Source organism: Arachis hypogaea, chromosome 5, assembly GCF_003086295.3.
Source record: "Arachis hypogaea cultivar Tifrunner chromosome 5, arahy.Tifrunner.gnm2.J5K5, whole genome shotgun sequence".
NCBI classification, from domain to species: domain Eukaryota; kingdom Viridiplantae; phylum Streptophyta; class Magnoliopsida; order Fabales; family Fabaceae; genus Arachis; species Arachis hypogaea.
Window position 1 is genome coordinate 85150212 of NC_092040.1, and position 16302 is coordinate 85166513.

The window sequence follows — 16302 nt, forward strand, 5'->3', positions numbered from 1 at the left end:
TCGTAAAATGCCCAAATCAAAATAATTAGAAGTAATATAATTAAACCCTTTATTTTCCAAAGTAGCAATATTAATATTTAAAACATTACTTATTTAATCCAAATCATATAAAATCTTTATTATTTCATAACTATCAACTTTATACTTTAAATATAGAAAATAATCCAATAATTATAAAATTGGATAATAATCATAACTTATCTCAAATCCAATAAATCAAAACTTGCCTTAATTATCTATAATAAAATAATCTCTGAAATTAAGGCTATAAATAACTGTAGGATTTGAGACTTGCTCATAATAAGACTTTTCAAAGATTCTGGGTCTTACAAAGATGATGCAGAGGTAGACTTTTCTCAACCTCCTAGTTATGACTTAAGTGATGAGGAAGATATCGAAGACTTTGATCAAGACATGGTTGAAATGAAAGAAATTTGCAAAGAAGTGGAGGAATTCACAGAAGACCACAAGGGAGTAGAGCTTGCAGAACCACAGAAAATACCTATCCCAAGGCCATTACCACCCAACACAAACTTCAAGTGGGTAAAATCCTTAACCTTTATCTTCAATTTTCCACTTGAATATGGTTTGCTTGAAACAGATGGCCAGCTTAGAGCTCTTTGTGGTTTTAAGAGCAAAAGGGAAATGACTCGCACTCAGAGCTGGTATGCAAGATTCAATGAGGTTTCACACTTCAATTTGAGGTGCAAGGATTGGTGTCAAGCTCGATTGAAAGGATCTCGAAAGCTGTTTGGTCACTACAGTGAAGATTCAGATTACTCACCACCCGACTGAAAAAATGCAGATCAAGACAAAAATGGGTGTAAAAGCAAAGTTTGGGATCCTGGAATCTCTTCTGACATTGAACACCACGGGAGCCTGAAAACCTGTTTGAAACTGCTCAAAGGCTTCACATGCCTTGTTTGGGACCCCGGAGGATGCTGGCATTCCAAACACTGGTAGAGATTTCTGGATGAATTCAAGTACAAGCCACCATAATAGAAAGCTCATCAAATGTCCAACTTAAGGACTTTAACTAAAAGTGCTAGGTGGGAGACAACCCACCATTGTATGATCGTTCTTTTTCCATTTTAGTCTGTTTTTGAATTCTAATTGAACCTGGAGTTGTGCATAACATTCATTGCATTTTGCCTTCTGTATACTGTTTGAAAAAAATTTTGCACGCGACGCGACAGCGTCATTGACGCGTCCGCGTCATAGGTGCGTTGGGAAGAAAAAAAAGTGAACAGAGAGTCACGCGAGAGCGTGGGTGGAGGCGTGCCTTTGGCACAAATTGGTCCACGCGACCGCATCGATGACGCGTCTGCGTCAAAGTGGGCAAAATGCCTCCAATGCGTCTGCGTCACCCACGCAAACGCATGCCTTGTAAATCAACGTATAAGTGTGTATGGCTAAAAGTTGAGCTAGAATTGGGATGGACTCGTGCTAGCAGCACAAGCCCTGCCACGCGTACGCATGCCCCACGCGTCCGTGTTGTTTTCAAATTTAGGCCATCCACGCGATCGCGTCAACCACGCAACTGCGTCACCCAAAGATTTGGCAATTTGAATTTCAAATAGAGAGTTGCTCGACCGCGAGGCTGCCCTCGCGCTAATGGCACAAATTGATCCACGCGACCGCGTGGATAACGCGACCGCGTCATTTCATAGAAGCGCTATCCGCGCGAACGCGTCACTCACGCGTCCGCGTCGACTGCACCGCACAACTTATCTTAATCTGCCAAAATATCTTATCTTTTTCTTCCCTAAATCCTACTTTTTCTTTTCCTCTCTTATTTCTTTCTTCCCCCTTCCTCCTTCTTCCTTCTTTTTTCTTCCTTCTTTCTCCTTTCTTTTTTATTTTCATGCATTTTTATGTTGGTGTTGGAACATTATTTAGGTCTTTCACTATTACTTGTGGATTATTATGGAGTTGTTTGACAATTCGTATTACTTGGAATGCTTGCATGTTCCAAATTCATTCTTCCCCTATCATATTAAACATGCATACTAAGTGTTTGTGAAAAAGCCCATATGGCATTGTGCATTTTTCAATATTCTATCATTCTACTCTAACGCCTGTTTTTCACAAAACCCTTTCCAATATTTTATTAATTAAATATAATTGTCAATACAAATGTTATTGTTAGTTTCTCATGACTAATAATTAAGTAAGGCTTTTAATGCTTAATTTATGCTACTCATGCCTTTGTCAGCATGCCAATAAACATCTTGCATTTAATTGCCTTAATTTATCGTGCTATGTTTCCACTGATGTCCTAATTTCATGGAATCGCGAACATGTGTTAATGACATTCTTCTTTATTTTGGCATGATTATTACTCGTATTGCCATTTTCCTTGCTCTATACCTTTGACTTCATGTCCCTTTCTCTTCTCCCTTTTTAGGATGGCCACCAGGAAGGGTAAAGAGAAAGACTCTACAACGAGCACCAGTTGAGGAACCACAACCCCCGCTCACCTGTACAGCATTGCATGCACCGAGGACGGTGCAATTTTCAAGTGTTGGGAGGTCGATACCGATCTTTGTGGGTTAGTACCTTCCTGTCTCAACACCAACGTTTAAATTAGTTGTTGCATTTGCATGTTTGTTTGATTTTGTGCATATATTACCATTACTTGGTTGAAGTAATATTTTCTTTTTCAAGAAACTTTTTATAGTATTTCACTAATTTAAATTAAAAACTTTTTGACAAACTTGTTTGAAGAAATATTATTTTGGAACATGGTTTAGAGCTCGAACACACAAAACTAGTGAGATTTTGAGCCCACTTGATTGGTTACATTTTACCAACCAATATTTTATTTTTGGTGTGTGTTTTTTTCTCTAAAATTGTGATCTTTGTCTTGCTTAATTCTATATTTCCATTATTTGATGTATGCATGCACTTATATGATTGAGGCCTTGTTTCACTGAGCTTACATACCTATATGGCCTTACCTTTCATTATCCTTTGCAAACCAATGTTGAGTCATTTTACCCCTTTGTTTTTTACTTTAGCTCATCACTAACTCTAAGCGAAAAACAATAATGTCCTTAATTTGAATCCTTGATTAGCTTAGACTAGTGAAAGTGCTCATGAATTAAGTGTGGGGAAAGTGGGTTTGGAAACGTTTGGTTTGGGAATTCAGTATGTTGCACTTTTTGTGAAAATACGAAAAATGTTAAGAACATGTTTATGCATTCAATACCTTAATCATATGCATTAAAAAAAATTTTAAGAAAAGAAAAAAAAGAGCAAAAAATAAAAAGGGGACAAAATGCCCCAAAGTAAATGGTGATAGCAATGCACATGTATTGTACTCAAAACTTGGAATGCATAAATATGTAGTAAACACAGTTAATGGGTAGTTATTGATTTTATATTATGATTACATGGATTGTCCTAAGATAGGTGGAAAGTTTAAGTTAATTAAGGATTCATATTTTAGTCCACTTGACCAAATACAATCCTACCTTGACCCTAACCCCATTACAACCCTTAAAAGACCTCTTGATATGTGTATCTGTGCATTAATTTTTGTTGATTGTTAGATGAAGAGCAAGTAAGGGTTAGACTTAATTCTATGAGACTTAATTGGCCCTAGACACTTGAGAGTTAGAATGATATACATTACCAGTAAGGGTTCAGTGCTTAATTCTATGTTCCCTGCTTTCATGAGCTATCTTCTTCTTGCAAGTTATTTGTATTGCATTTTGTGATTTGAATTAGTGAAATTCAGTTCATAATTGTTCTTGAAATATTTATTTACTTTTTCACCACGTATGTAGAATTATTTTAGCATGTAGTTGCATTCACATAGATAGGTTGCATTTCATACATTCTATCATTCTTCTTCACTCCTTTATAGCTTCTTTTGAGCTTAGCATGAGGACATGCTAATGTTTAAGTGTGGGGAGGTTGATAAACCACTATTTTATGGTTTATCTTGTGCTCAATTGAATGGATTTTATCAACCTTTCATACACTTATTCATACTAATTGCATAAGTTTACGTTTTCCTTCCGGATTTTGTGCTATGATTGAAAACATGCTTCTTTGGCCTTATATTTGCTAATATTAATCCTCTCTAATTACCATTAGATGCCGTGATATGTGTGTTAAGTGATTTCAGGGATTACAGGGCATGAATGGCTCAGAGGATGGAAATGAAGCATGCAAAAGTGGAAGGAATACAAGAAGTTGAAGAAACTACTAAGCTATCCAGCCTGACCTCTTCGCACTCAAATGGTCATAACTTGAGCTACAGACGTCCAAATGAGATGGTTTTAGTTGTGTAGAAAAGCTAAAATCCGGGGTTTCGCAACGATATATAATTTGCCACAGCTTCTCCAAATTTAGGAAATGCGAACGCGTGGATGACGCGCCCACATCGCATTTACAAAATCTCAGTCCATGCAAACGCGTGGATGACGCCTCCGCGTCACTTTGCCGCGACCTGTACGAACCAGATTTCACAATCAGCGATTTCTGGACTATTTCTGACCCAGTTCTCGGCCTAGAAAACACAGATTAAAGGCTATAAAGTGGGAGAATCCATTAATTCATCATCATTCATTCATAATACACACTTTACATAGTTTAGATGTAGTTTTTAGAGAGAGAGGTTCTCTCCTCTCTCTTAGAAATTAGGATTAGGATTAGGATTTATCTTATTGGGATTGTTTTTTCATCACAGGATCAATGTTCCTTTTATTTACTTTTCCACTTTAATTTATGAATTCCATGTTAAAATTGATTTCCTTATTTAATATAATTTGAGGTATTTCAGACCCATGATTGTTTTCTTTTATTTATATAAATAATTTGGATTTTTCCCCTTTTGGCTTTGGTTAGGTAATTGGTAATACTTGAGTTGTCAAACTCAGCAGTGATTGTAATGGACAAATTCTAATTGATCTAGATCACTCTAAAGCTAGTCTTCCCATAGGGATTGACTAGGACTTGAGGATCAAGCTAAATAGTCCACTTGACCTTCCCTTGTTTAATAAAGGATAACTAAGTGGGATCAAAATCCAATTCTCATCACACCTGATAAGGATAACTAGGATAGAAATTTCGATTCTAATAACTCACCAAGAGTTTATTTTATCATTACTTTTTATTTTTCTTATCATTTAACATACTTGTTCCTTACTTTCAAAACTCCCAATTTATAAGACTCATAACCAATAATAAGAACATATCTCCATGAAATTCCTTGAGAAGATTACCCGAGGTTTAAATACTTCGGTTATCTATTTTATAAGGGGTTTGTTACTCGTGACAACCAAAACGTTTGTAAGAACGGACTTTTGTTAGTTTAGAAGCTATACTTGCAACAGGAATTTATTTTGAATTCTAGACCATGCAAAAGTTCTCTCTTCATTACCTCACTACTTTATTCTATGGGTTTTGTAGAGCTCTTCACAAGGAACGTGTAGTCGCAAACGGTGCGGCGATCGGAGCTCTATAGCTCAAGATATGAGCTTGGGAAGAAGAAAATGAATAGTGCTCATGGGGGTTTCTTCGGCTTCTCCCCTTTCAGCTGGTGTGTGTGTGTTTGTGATTGTGTTATGCTGAGTTGGTTCATTAATGAACCCTTATATATGTTGGGCTTGAGCCTAACTTGGGCCCGGTCCAACCCGTTGGCGTTTTTAGTCCGTTTGGTCCAACTTTGGGCCAAATCTTTAACACTAAAGCTCGGTTTTCCATTTCTAATGTTTTTCTAAAGTTTTTGACTTGTTTCCACTTTTTTCGTGCGGTACCGAACAGACTTGAACCGGTTTAACTGTCGGTTTACGGTTTTTTACGGTTTTTTGTAGAAAACACTTTTTCTGACTCAAAAGGACCTACTGGGTCTAAAAATCATATTTAAATCTCCAAATTCTCATCCTAACTTTCCGGAATTTAATTTGGGTATTTAAATGATTTTATCCGTGAAAAATCTGGTTCTTACACTAAACATGCATACAATGACACTACAAGCTAAAATACAAGTACAACAGCACCCGTTACACTTGAATACTCTTGATATATATACCAGATACATACACCTACATTTTTTTAAAATTGCATAATATAATTTGAGTTCAAAATGATATTTAAGGTTAAAATTTCACTAGAAGCACCAGTCAAATTCGAATTCGATGATATATATATATGTAATTGGATGATATACACCAAAAAATTGACCATATACACCCAAATATGAATTCACTTGAAATATAGTACAAATTTCACTATGTATACAAACTCACTTTCAAACATATAAACATGCACAAAAACAGATGAAAAAGCACGTTAAACCATTTGCTAAGAGTACGTAAACCAGTATAACCAACTTGTGTAATTTCACCTGAACCTTAATATCTACTTTAAACTAAGAACATATAATGAATAATAAAAGAGAAATACGACGATATAATGCTTCATTTTTAAAATCAGAAAGAAAAATCTGAAAAACCTAGAAGATTAGTGACACAGTACCTTAAATAATGTTTCTTCTTTCTTTTTGTTATTTTTTTATGGAGATTTTGATGTTTGCTAGTTGATTTCATCGACTGTTGGTGAGGAGTTTGAACGTTTTTTCAGAGTTTAAAATGTGCTTTGAATGTCGACGGTTGGAGTTTTGATTGAGAAAGAAGAAGAAGAGTCATTCATAATGGTGAGTAGCGCGCTTTGGAACTGATTGAGTGACGTGCGTGTTTAACACGTTTGAGTTGAGTGAGAGTAGTTTTTGTTGAATTTAGCTTAACTTGTAGGATTTATAAGCCAAAAAAATTTGTATATGTAACATAACTATAAAAAAATTTATGAGGTTTACGCATAAATTTATCGCAGAACTCTGATAAAATTTTAAATAATTAACCTTTGAAACAATACATACCTTAAAATTGAAAAAACAAAAAATGAAAAACAAAAGTAGGTAAAATAATGGCATTGATGCAGGGCATCATTTTATGTATCCTCATAATAATATAATGTTGATTACCAATTACCAATTAGTTCTTCCAGTTGAGTTGAGAAAAACCATCCACAAACCTTTGGTGTTACTTTACTTTGAGATCTTAATTAAGGGGACAACCAGACACGTAGTCCCAGTCCCACTCATCCTCTTTGTCTTTTTCCCCTATCCCTTATATATCATTGTTCGTTGCAATGCAAACCATGAATATTAATATAGCTGCCTTTATTGGACACTAGATCCTCACTGGTTAATAAAGCCCCAACAAAAATAAATACTAATAGAAAAATATCAATTTGGATTGGAATGCCAGCTATTCAAATTCGCTGGACATCTATTTCCACAATCTTACATGACATGTAGATATAGATAGATTACAATAGCTTAGAAAAGAATAAACCACCAAAAGTATTGTAAATTATTAAATTTTATTATAATTGAATTTTTTTTTTACAGATTTTACTTTAAATGGCCAAAATTATTTTTAAAGAATGAAAAAAGTTAAGGACCAAATCTTAGTTATTTTTTACATGCATTTTTAAATATTTTTAAAAATTTTAAATTAAATACAGAAATGACATATCAAATACATAAATCATTTGATATTTTACAAAAATGTATTTTTTGATTATTTTTATTATATTGTAAAATATTTTGTAAATACTTGTCTTTAATGAAATTAAAAGCTAGTTCTAGAGAACATCTTTTGTGGTTTAGCCCTAACGAATTTTTCCATTACAAATTAATGACTTCATTATTTCCCATTATGGCATATTAGCAAGTACACTTAATCTAGCTACCTTTCTCACAAGATGCAAAATTCGATATGACCCACAGGAAATTTAAGAAAAGGAGGGGGGTTGGTTGGATCATTGGCTATAACTTGAATACAGATGCATGGTAGAAAGTCATATGCTAATTCCCACACAAGATAGTGTAGCACGCCGTTTTAATCTGCATTTTAATTTCAATAAATTTGCCAGAAAATAGTCTGAATCTAAATTAAATGATCCTTGTTAGTGGATTCTAAAGCCTCTTGTCTAAGCCAGACTTCCACTTTATATTCATTAGTGAACATTATATTGATCTCCAATAGTCATTTTTCTAACTTTAGGATATTTTCGCCTATTTTAAATCACACGATCGTGGTGTCAATGTCGACTAAGAATTTAAGATCAATGCACTATACACCTTGTCAAAATAACATGTGACTAAATACACCTCTTGAAAAAAATGTGGTTAATACATTTCACCACACTACTTTTAGCCACATTTATGGGTGTGGCCAAAACCAAGTGCGTGATGCACCTTGTATACCATGATACGTGAAAAGTGTCATCTTAGCTGATTTTTCAGTATAATTATTAGTAATAATTAATAATGATAAGGAAAGTGGAGACCACCCTGTTCTTTCCTTTTCGCCTGTTCTTTAATTTTTGTTTTGGTCTGGATCACTTGGGTTGTTAATTATAATAATAATAATAATAATAATAACTCAACATTCCAGGAAAATATCGAAAAGGATATTTTCTTTCTAACAATAATAATAATAATAATACTTGCACATAAAGGAAGAGAATTACAAAAGAAAAAGTTTAATTATTCTGTTGGTTTTTATAGTTTTGCGAAATTTTTAATTAGGTTTCTATACTTTTTTCTCTTTTAATTAGGTTTCTGTACCAATTTTTTTTTCAATTAGGTCCTCTTAATAGTAATTGGTTTAATTATATAAGAATCTAATTTAAAAAAATAGTACAGAGACCCAAATAAAAGAAAAAAAATATAGGGACCTAATAAAAAATAAAATTTACTGCAAGGACTCAATTAAAAGGAAAAAAAGTATAGGGACCTAATTAAAAAGTTTGCAAAAGTATAGGGACCAAAAGAATAATTAAACCAAAAAAAAATCTACACATTACTATAAAAAAAAAAATTGGTAAACCACAACTGTTCATATTTTTATTTATAGCGGTTATAACTGTCATTATAACTATTTCAAAGGTTACACGAAACGGGATTATTTTTTTTCCTGAACATGAGGTCCAGACTCCTTTTGGAACAACGTCCAATTTATGTTGGTGCTAAGGTGCTCCTGTCTGAGTTCCTCGTGAGAAGGTGGGGGTGGTACCTCTAAAGAACGTTGATGCTTAAGTTAGCAAGGGTTTAAAGTAGGTTTTTAGTAGATTAGATTCTGAATATACCTGAAGATGTCAGTGTATTTATAGTAGACTTTTAGTGTAGTTCCACCTTTGATGGTGGATAACCGTTCTCTTTTACTAGGAAAGAGATCTCCCTTATAGATAAAGGAGAGATATCTTAGGAGTTAGTTACTTAGTTAGATAAATAGGGTTGAACTGTTGTCGTCGCGCCCGACCTCTGGGAGGTTTGGTAGGTGTAGATGAGGCCAAGTCTCTTGAATGGACCTTTATTCATTTTGAAAAATGGACCAGGGTATGAACAGTGTTCCATGCTTGAGTCCAAGCTTTCACTAGCTCGGATTCAAGTATTTGAAGGTAAGACTGGTTTTTTGTAGATTTAAGATACCAGATCGGGCAAACCACCTTCCTTGGAGCTAGATCGGGTGCTCGACGTGATTTAAAATGTGAGGCGTTACGTCTTTTCATAATTCTGCACGTTACTCTACGGTTACCTTGGTAACCTTCCCCATTAATGAGAGGGTGTGGAATTACTTCTTTGTCCATAGTGTTTTCTAAATATCCAAACTCTTTCTCTTTCTTCTTTTTTTGCTTCTTCGAAAATGTTCTTGTTCATCCCTCTCCTTTCTTCAGATTCTTCATTTTCTTCATCTCAACATTTCAAGAATTCTCTACTTTAAAATTTGAAATATAAAACAAGATAAGATAAAGATTTGAAAAAGATTTGATTTTTGAAAAGATTTGATTTTGAAATTCAAATTTAAGAAAAGATAAAATAATAATTTGAAACTTAATGAAAGATAACAAAAGATAAGATAAAATTTGAAAAAGTTTTGAATTTTAAAATTTAAAAGAAAGATAAGATAAGAAAGAATCAAATTAAAAGAAAGGTATAATAAGATATAAAAAGATAAGATTTGAAATATGATTTTTGAAATTAAGATAATATAAGATAATGATTTTGAAATTAAAATTTGAAGTTTTGGTTGAAATTTTCGAAAATAATTTTTAAATAAAGATAGTAAAGATATTTTTTAATTTTTTGAATTAATGATGAAAGAGAAAAACAACCAAAAGATACCAAATTTAAAATTTTTAGATCTAAGATACTAAATTTTCGAAAATTGAAGGAAAAATATCTAAAGACACCAAACTTAAAATTTTTTAGGTCAAAACAAGAAAAGAAACAAGAACAACTAGAATACCAAGAAAGAACACTCAAGAACAATTCAAAAATTTTAAAGAAAATAAAGAACACATAAAGGACACCAAACTTAAAATTTTTGAAATTAAAAACACAATTCTCGAAATTTTGACAAAGAAAAACACTAAAAGACACCAAACTTAAAATTTTTTAAATCAAACAAGGAAAATAACCAAGAATAATTCAAATTTGAAGAAAGGAAAACCAAGAAAACTATATGCCAAAAAGCGTATAAGATATCCGCTCATCAATGCTATTTCCTTTAATTAATTATGCTCCAACTTTAAGTAGTCGATTTTAACAAACTACTTTTGTGATTCGTGTTAGGCCCAACCCTTTATGTTTCAATGAGGTCGGACCACGATCTGCTTATATAACTTCTTACACTAATTTATACCTTATTATTTCATCTTGCCGACCTTAAATTAGGTCGGGCAATGATTTTCGGGGTTTAGGGTTAAGGGTTAATGGAAAACTCTTGGTAGCAACAAAACTTATGTAAATCATCGTTTACTTATTAATGATAATTCATTTTCTATAAAAATTTCCCTTTTAAACGCACTAATTTAAGCTAAAAAAACCCCGAAAATCATCTTGCCGACCTTAAATTAGGTCGGGCAATGAAAAATCATTAAAACTCCCTCCAGGAAAACCCTTCTCGAGAAAAACCATGAAGTCAGAAAAAAGAGCACATCAGGGAGCAAGGTGTGCTTTCTAACTGTAGTATCGTTTTGGGTTTCATGCGTGCCATGGCCTTGGGAGCTTGTTTTTCTTTAAGTCAAACACTTTGTAGTAACCCTTTTCTAAGTCTTCAGTGATCTTGTAAGGTCCTTTCTAGTTTGTAGCCAACTTTCCGTGCCCGACTTCGGCGTTCTGATGTCATTTTGGATTAATATGAGGTCAATTGTGGAGAACTTTTTCTAATGACTTTCTTGTTGTACCTTAAGGCCATTCTTTGTTTCAATGCTTCCTCTTTTATCCGAGCTTGTTCTCGGACTTCTAGTAGGAGAGCAAGTTCTTCCTTTTGAGCTTGGATGTTTCCTACTTTGTCGTAGAATCTAACCCTTGGAAATTCTTCATTGACTTTTATAGGTATCATGGCTTCTATTCCGTAAGAAGGTCGAAAAGGAGATTTCCCAATTGTTGAATAAGGGGGGGTTATCTAATATGCCCATAGGACTTGAGGGAGCTCATCTGCCCAAACTCCCTTTGCGTCTTGTAGTTGGTGTTTCAACCCGAACAACACAACTTTATTCGCAGCTTCTTCTTGTCCATTGGCTTGGGGGTGTTCTACTAACCTAAACTGGTGCTTAATCTTGAGACTTACCACCAAGCTTCTGAAGTCTGAGTCGGTGAACTGAGTTCCATTGTCCGTGGTAATGGAGTGTGGAAATCCAAACGGGGTGACAATGTTCTTGTAGAGAAACTTTCGTTTTCTTTGAGCTATGATAGTTGCTAAAGGTTCTGTCTCGAAATACTTAGTGAAATAATTAGTACCTATTGTGAGGTACTTTACTTGTCTAGGTACCTGTGGGAATGGGCCGAGGAGATCTAAGACCCACTTTTCAAATGGCCAAGGTGATGTGATACTAATGAGCTCTTTTGCAGGTGCCAACTTGGATCACTTTCTTAGCTAGTGATCGTGCTCCTAGATGATTTCTGCATATGCCGCTGTGGACTCCTTCTAAGACTGTGTTAGTTTTGGAGGTCGGGATGCACTTTAGTAAAGGTGTAGATACTCCTCTTCTATAGAGAACGTTGTGAACCAGGGTGTAGTTTTGTGCTTCCCTTTTATCTTCCAGGATGATATCAAATTCGAGATATCCGATAATGGGGGTCATCCAACCTAAACTTGGGTTGGAAATAATCATTGTATCTGACTTGTCGACTTCTTTTGTTACTAATGGTGTGTGGATAGTTTCCTAGATCAAGCTTCTATTGTTGCCCCCTGGCTTAGTGCTAGCCAATTTGGAGAGGGCATTAGCTCGGATGTTGGATTCCTGAGCTATATGTTAGATTTCTGCTTCCGAAAATTGAGTTAATTGTTCTCGTGTTTCTTCTAAGTACTTTTTCATGTTGGGATATTTATCCTGATAAGTCCCATTAACTTGAGAGGTTATTACTTGAGAATCACTAAACACAATCAACTTTACTGCCTCTGACTTCTTTGCCTAGGATCAAGCCAGCGAGTAAGGCTTTATACTCGACTTGATTGTTGGAGGCTAAAAACTTAAATTTCAATGAATGTTCAATCCAAGTTCCTTCTTCGTTCTCCAAAATAAGTCCTGCTCCACTTCCAGCTTTATTGGATGATCCATCTGCATATAACATCCAGGTTGTAGGACTTTTATGAACTTCGGTGTATTCGGTTACAAAGTAAGCTAAATATTAGAATTTGATTGCTGTCCGAGTTTCATACCTTAAGTCGAAATCGGACAGCTCTATTTCTTATTATAACATCTGACCTGCAGTATCCGTCTTTTGTAAGATGTGCTTCATAGGATGATTATTTCGGACCTTTATGGTTTGAGCTTGAAAATAAGGTCGGAGTCTTCTGGAAGTGATAACAAGGGCATCTGAGAGCTTCTCTATCTTTTGATAGTTTAGCTCTACCCCCTGTAGGGCATTGCTAACAAAGTAAATCGGTTGTTGTACGTTCCCATCTTCTCAGACGAGACCAAGGCTATGGCACTATTTACAACTGCTAAATACAATATGAGCTCTTTCGCTTGAACAAGTCAGGTAAGGATTGGAGGTTGACTCAGGAACTTTTCAAAGTCTTGAAAAGGTTGCTCACATTTCTGAGTCCATTCAAATCGGCTCATTTTTTAGTATTGAAAACAGAGGTAGAGACTTCAAAACTGATCCTGCCAATAATCTGGATAAAGGATGATTCCGAATTCACTCCCCACAAAAATTTTATGAATCCGCTCTTTGGCAAGCGCACCAAATTATCGTCAAGTAATAACCCACAGTGGAGTGGGATCATATCCACAGAGATTGGTTGATTTGAGCAACTTTAATTAATTGGTGAATTATTCAAGCTAAACAGAATAGATTGTGGTTGCAGAATTATATATAAATGACTCAAAAGTAAAGAAAAGCAATAAAGTTCAGAAATATAAATGGCAAGAATGTAAAAGGCAGAAGTTTAAATGACATAAATGTAAATGGGAATGGGGAATTGCAGAATGTAAAAGAAAACTATAAAGAAGGTGAAAGATGAGGATAGGGGAATTCATTGAGATCATGAGATGTTGTCTCTTTGGATTAAATCCAGCTTATATCCTTTTCAATCATGCAACTCATTGACCTCTTGGCAATCATGATTGATTGAGTCCCAATCCCTTGGTAACTCAATCTCTCAGATCTTGAGCAATAGCCAATTCCTTGGTCTAATTGCTCATGAAGAGAGATATGCTTGGTCTCTGATTATACCACACATCATCATAGGTCCAAGTAGAAGGAGGATTTTATGTCACCATATCCAAACACCAAAACCCATATCATTCTCAAATATGAGAAGGGATTTCTAGCATGGTTTTATGATTCCTTTTCCAAGGTTCCCATGAAACCCATTTTGCATTCAATCTCTTTCCCAAGATAATTGAACACTAAGCATAAAGAACGAAATTCCTTCTAGCGAATCAAAGAGAAGATGAAGAGAAGAAGAAATTTGTTATCATCAATCCATCAAGTACAACAGAGCTCCCTCTCTCAACGAGAGGGAATTTAGCTACTCATAGCTCAGAGAAAAGTACTCAAGATGAAGAAGATGATGAAGTAAAAAGTAAATCTAAAAGCTATTCTACACTTAGCTTTCTAACTGTTTGAACCCCTTTCTCAGTACTTCTTCGTGTTATTTATACTACTCCTAGTTCTAAAAATAAAAAAATACAAAAAGTGAAAAGGAAAATTACTCATAGTTCAATAAACGTGATCTCCCAGCTAGCGTGCGGCTGGCGCTTTAGTGGCGTGCCCCGCCTTCCTCTGATTCTGGCTTGGCGTGCCACGCCCAGCTCGACAAGTGGCACGCCCTCCTTCAGAAACATCCCTGGCGTGCCATGCCTTCGACCTCACGTGGCATGCCCAGGGTCTTTTTAACCACTTGTGTAGCCTGGCGTGCCACACCTTCGAGCCTAAGTGGCACGCCCAGGTCTTCTCCATCTCCTTCTTGCCTCTAGAAAATTGAACTAGCGTGGCATGCCCAGGATCTGGTGTGCCACACCCATGCTGTGTGCTTGATCCATCTCTCTGGAAAGTTATACTAGCGTGGCACACCCAGGGTCTGGCATGCAACGCCCATTTGTGTGCTTGGCTCCTTCCCTGGCGTGCTGATGAGCGGATAATTTCTACGCTTTTTAGCATTGTTTTTAGGTAGTTTTTAGTATGATCTAGTTACTTTTAGGGATGTTTTAATTAGTTTTTATGCTAAATTCACATTTATGGACTTTACTATGAGCTTGTGTGTTTTTCTGTGATTTCAGGTAATTTCTGGCTGAAATTGAGGGGCCTGAGCAAAACTCTGATAAGGAGGCTGACAAAGGACTGCTGATGCTATTGGAATCTGACCTCCCTGCACTCAAAATAAATTTTCTAGAGCTACCAAACTCCAAATGGCACGCTCTCAACGGCGTTGGAAAGTAGACATTTAAATCTTTCCAGCAATATATAATAGTTCATACTTTATTCGGGATTAGATGACGTAAACTGGCGCTCAACGCCAGTTCCATGTTGCTGTCTGGAGTCAAACGCCAGAAACACGTCACGAACCGGAGTTGAACGCCCAAAACACGTTACAACTTGGCGTTCAACTCCAAGAGAAGCCTCAGCTCGTGGATAGATCAAGCTCAGCCCAAACATACACCAAGTGGGCCCTGGAAGTGGATTTATGCATCAATTACTTACTCTTGTAAACCCTAGTAGCTAGTCTAGTATAAATAGGATAGTTTACTATTGTATTAGTAGTCTTTTGATCATTCGGTCTTGTGACCACATGGGGGCTGGCCATTCGGCCATGCCTGAACCTTTCACTTATGTATTTTCAACGGTGGAGTTTCTACACACCATAGATTAAGGGTGTGGAGCTCTGCTGTACCTCAAGTTTCAATGCAATTACTATTATTTTCTATCCAATTCGATTTATTCGTGTTCTAAGATATTCATTGCACTTCAACTTGATGAATGTGATGATCCGTAACACTCATCATCATTCTCACCTATGAATGCGCGTGACTGACAACCACTTCCGTTCTACCTTAGACCGGGCGCATATCTCTTGGATTCCTTAATCAGAATCTTCGTGGTATAAGCTAGAATTGATGGCGGCATTCATGGGAATCCGGAAAGTCTAACCTTGTCTGTGGTATTCCGAGTAGGATTCTGGGATTGAATGACTGTGACGATCTTCAAACTCCTGAAGGCTGGGCGTTAGTGACAGATGCAAAAGAATCACTGGATTCTACTCCAACCTGATTGAGAACCGACAGATGATTAGCCATGCTGTGACAGAGCATTTGGACCATTTTCACTAAGAGGATGGGATGTAGCCATTGACAACGGTGATGCCCTACATACAGCTTGCCATAGAAGGGAGTGATAAAATTGGATAAAAGTAGTAGGAAAGTAGAGATTCAACAGGGACAAGCATCTCCATGCGCTTATCTGAAATTCCCACCATTAATTTACATAAGTATTTCAATCCTTTATTATCTAAGCAAATATCTTTTTATATTTCCCATAATCAATTATTATCTGCCTGACTGAGATTTATAAGATGACCATAGCTTGCTTCATACCAACAATCTCTGTGGGATCGACCCTTACTCACGTAATGTATTACTTGGACGACCCAGTACACTTGCTGGTTAGTTGTGCGGAGTTGTGATAAAGTGTGATTCACGTTTGAGAGCACCAAGCACTACAAGAAAACACGTTTTTTGCCACGCTTTTAAAGCGTGGCGAAAAACCCAAAA

The 16302-nt window shown here is 35.8% G+C and overlaps 1 protein-coding gene across 1 annotated transcript in view; it reads right to left on the reverse strand.

Annotated features, from left to right (window-relative positions):
* The window catches only part of LOC112803633 (uncharacterized), a 33797-nt gene that overhangs the window by 3897 nt on the left and 13598 nt on the right, over positions 1–16302 (reverse strand). The window lies entirely within an intron of this gene.